The sequence below is a fragment of the Cyprinus carpio genome, chromosome A17 (genome assembly GCF_018340385.1).
Source record: "Cyprinus carpio isolate SPL01 chromosome A17, ASM1834038v1, whole genome shotgun sequence".
Classification (NCBI taxonomy): Eukaryota; Metazoa; Chordata; class Actinopteri; order Cypriniformes; family Cyprinidae; genus Cyprinus; species Cyprinus carpio.
In genome coordinates this window covers 1,024,253-1,029,150 of record NC_056588.1, presented here as the reverse complement: position 1 = coordinate 1,029,150, position 4,898 = coordinate 1,024,253, and positions in this window count along the sequence as shown.

The window sequence follows — 4,898 nt, the reverse complement described above, 5'->3', positions numbered from 1 at the left end:
CTACAGCCAGAAAAACAAGATCCACACCAGACACTTTAATTACTGAACGTGTTTAATCTGGTAGTGTGATTTCTGTTTCATTCCGTTTCTATCCATTTACTTTTATAATTTTTGTTTTGTTGTTATTTCACATATATATCTATATATATCTAATCTATATATATATATAATATATTATATTATATATATATATATATATATATATATAGCCTATACACTACCGGTCAAAAGTTTGGGATCAGTAAGACTTTTAAAGTCTCTTCTGCCCATCAGGCTGCATTTATTTGATAAAAAATACAGACAAAAAAACGGTTATATATATATATATATATATAATTACAATATGAAATAATGTTTCTATTTTAATACCTTATAAAATATCATTTATTTCTGTGACCGCCAAAGCTGAAATTAAAAATCATCATTTATCCAGTTATACCAACGTGTCGCTACGATCATTAAGAAATCATTCTAATATTTTTTACGGATTTATTATAAGAATGATCAATGTTGGCAACAGTTGTGCTGCCCAGATTAGTGTTTTTTGGAAACTGCAATACTTTTTTCCATGATTCTTTGATGAATAAAAAGTTAAAAAGAACAGCATTCATTCAAAATAGAAAATTCTTTTCTAACAATATAAATATCTTGTACTATCATTCTTTATCAACTTTAACACATTCTGCTGAATAAAAGTTTTATTTCTTTCAAAAAGAAAAGAAAAGAATACAAATTTATGACCCCCAAACTTTTGAAACTGTAGTGTATATTTGTTAAAAAAGATTTCTATTTTGAAATAAATGCTCTTCTTTTAAGTTTTTATTCATCAAAGAAATCCCGAGAAAAAAAATGTATCACAGCTTCCAAATAAATATTAAGCAGCACCAACAGGTTTCCAGCAGTGATCATAACTCATCATTATAAGAATGATTTATCTGAAGATCCATCATGAGCAACTGCGACCATATCACCCCCCCCTGAGGCCCCTGCAAACCCATCAGCTGCGCATCACAGAAATAAAAATTTAGCATTTTGATGTTATTTAACATAGAAAAACTCTTATTTTACATATCATAATAATATTTCACAAAATATTACATTTTTTTCCTGTATTTGAAATAATTGATAAAATGCAGCATTGTGATGAGCAGAAGAAGGAAACCCTGGTAAGAAGAAACAGTTCAAAACCCGTTCTGATCCCAACAACTTTTGGACCGGTCTAGTGTTGTGTTGTGTATAGTCTCTACTCTCTCTCTCTCTTCTCGCTCTCTCTCTCTTTCTTTCTCTCTCTCTCTCTCTCTCTCTATGTATCTTATATCTATATATATATATATATCAAATGCATATAGTTATTGTTTGTAAAAATGTTTCAGGGTGGTGCTTTAATGTTTATTGTGACATTAACAGTACAAAATATCAGGGAAATATACAAACAACCCAAACATGCTGTAAGGAGTGACGATGATGTGATAGATGTGTAATAATGATGTTGATGAGTGGTGTTTGTGGTTGTGTATGGATTGTTGGGTTGAGTTTTTCTCGCTGGGTCAGAGCTGTTCTGTACTGTAGTCAAAGTAATTCATTAATATGTGTAGTAATGAATCAGAACTCCAAACAGCTACCTACCGTAGAAGAGAGCCTCTCAAGACATTCCTCAAACAGGCTGCTTTTCCCTGGACCGACTCATAGTGGTTCCTGTACTCTGAGCAACAACACAAAGATGTAATTAATTCCACGAGGGCCACCACAGCCCTAGCTGTTGATTTTCATTTGTCTACGGACATACGCACCAACTTTCTTTTACCAGTCAATAGTAGTTTTTTCCTTACTCCCGCGTCATTTTTCGCTGTATTTTTCATCAATAATGCAGCCTTGATGAGCAGAAGAAACTCACTGTACTGAAACCAGTTCTTCAAACCGACTGTTTCTGAATCCCCAACTTTTATGACCGCGGTAGTGTGTTGTGGTATTGGACCTTCTCCTCTCTCCTGCTGGCTAAGAGATGGATCTAGCATCTTTACTTCCTTCTTCATTCTCTGTTCTTCCTTCTTTCACTCACGCTCTCCCTCTCTCCTCTCATCACGATCCTCTCTCGTCTGTTCTACTCTTCTCTCTCTATTCTGACAGATAAGAATATATGAGGGATATTATATATATATAAAATCATATAGTTTATTGTGTTGTAAAATGATAATAATCACGAAACTGGCGGGCTTTTAAGTTTATTGTGACAGCAAATACAATATTCAGAAATAAACAACACTCCAATACATGCTTGTAAATGACACATGCATTTGATAACGGAGGTGTTTAAAGCGAGTACATACTCGCTGGTGGCGCTGTTCACTCGCGTCTGCCAAAACAAACAGTACTGTAGTAAAGTCATGCATCAGACAGCTTTACCACAGTATTACTTCTGACTGGATGCCTCGAGATGATTAAGATACCACAAAGAGAATCAAGACATTCCTCAACAGCTGCTTTTCACTGAAGAATCAGATTCCTGTACTCTGGAAACAACAAAAACTGTATTATAACGAGGGAATGTTGTGATTTCTAGACCTGGACAACTCCTTAAACTGCCATAAAACTGAGGGTGTAGAGTTTAGTTAGGGAATGTTTTTGTTTTTTGAATTTGAATTCTTTTTTGTTTAAGTTTGGAAGAAGTAAGATTTACAAAAAGAAAGAAAGAAAGACAAGAATACTTTTATGCATAAGGACGCATTGATCAAAAGTGACAGTAAAGACATTTAAAAAATTTAAATCTTTCTATTCATCTGTGAATCCTGAAAAATAAAATGCATGATGGTTTTATTCCACAAAAATAGATTATGCAGCACAGCAGACTGTGTTCAACATTGAAAATAAATCAGTAAATGTATTCTGAGCGCAAATCCGCATATTAGAATATTTTCTGAATATCATTGTGACCTGTGAGAATTGTGAGTATGATGCGGAAATATCCCCGCTGAGACATCAAGAAATAAATTACAGTTTAATAATATCTATTCACATAGAAAACAGCTGTTTTTACATTAGAATAACTATTAACATTTTTCTTTTACGTACTCTAGTTTCGAATCACTCATAATTCCATGCCCTCGGGTGAAGCTTCCAGTTAGACTTCGCATCTGCCTTCAGCGAAAACAAGGTAAACACATCGTTTCCAAAACTTTGTTTTAAATTGTTTTGCAAAAAGAGTGGATGCAAGCCGAGCTCGGTTGTCTAAACTTCGAGATGGGATGTGGTCTGCGGTCTTCGGTGAACACTGTCCTCTGATGCCGTGAGCTTCACTCAAGTCTCGCAGCACGACACTACCAGGCGTGTGTTTGGGCCGCTCTCGGTCCTTTTTCCTCTGGGTGCTGTCCTACTTCTACACCCGCGTGCCACTGTGTTCAGTAGTTCGTCGTCTCTCAACTGCACTGCCACCATCGGGCTGCTTCAAGGCATCTTCAAAATCCCTCGTACCCTAGGCGCTTTCAGAACCCACTTCAGCATCCTGGCCCTCACGCGCGCTAGCCACTCGGCTCGTCACCGTCAACGTGCCGAAACCCGCGTGTGATTTACGGTCACACAGATCGAGGTGGACTGCGTGCATGCGACGCGCACCTCCTGGTGTTCCGGGAGCATTCCTTATATGACTGGCCATGAATAGCGTTTGGTGAAGTGTTGTCATGCAAACTCTGCCCCAATATCCATCCGGGCCATAACAGTAGTGTAATGCCGGAAAGAAGCATAACAAGGCACGAATAGTAATGGGTCGGTTTTGTGCAGCATTTAAATGGTAAAACACCACATGTAACACTGAACACTGGCACAGGAAGGAGAGAGCAAGAATACAGAAGAAGATATATATCCAGCAAATAATGACAAAAACAGAAAGATAAATCACAAATATACTGATAACACTTTACCTTAAGATTTGTTAGTTAACATGAATTAAGTATTTATACATATTTTAAGTTATTGTTATTTATTTATTTAATTTTTTAGTTATTGTTATTTGGAAAAAGTGTATTAAAGCATTTATACATATTTTAGTTATTGTTATTTCAAAATTTACTATGAATTATTAAAATCTGGAAAAAGTGTATCTGTTAATATTATTTAATGGACCCGAGCTGATTATTATTATTATTATTATTATTTTTTACACTAATAAGAAAAGTAGACTTACTTTTTCTGGAATGAAAGAACTTACTTAAATATTTTTGTAAGAAAATAGACATATTTACTGTCATCATATATTGTATGTTTTTATTTTGAAGTATATATGGGTTTAATATCATTATTTGGAAGGAACTTAAAAAAATCATGCAACTATTTTGACAAAAATAGTTAGTATCAGTTTTTATTAATGTCATTTATTGCAAATCAAAAGTTATGTTTTGTAGAGCTATTGTTTTGTACCTGTGTGAAATCAAAAGTTGCATCTGTTAATATTAAGATATAAGATACATCTAATGGACCTGAGCTGACATGAAATAATATTTTATTAACTAACATTAACAAAGATGAACAGATACAATAACAAATGTTTTGCTCATTAGTTAAAGCATTAACTGATGTTAACATTATTGTGAAGTGTTACTCTGATATTTAAGTAACTATAAATGAAACTTTGTGCATCAATTATTGTGAAATAATCACCGGATACGTTTTTAAATTATTGTGAACTGAATATTTATTTGTATAATTTGAAATTGAAAAAAATGAGTCTTTATTTGATTAAGTCAGCTGAAGAGTGTATACAAATTCAATATTATTTGTATCCTGGTGTTCTTTAGTTCACGTGTTAAAAAAGACAACACAATTAAAGGATAAAAAAGTCAAAATCTTCCCGTTTAAAAAAAGAGGACAGTATGAAAGAGCATCATTTGTATGATAAGTTATATAAA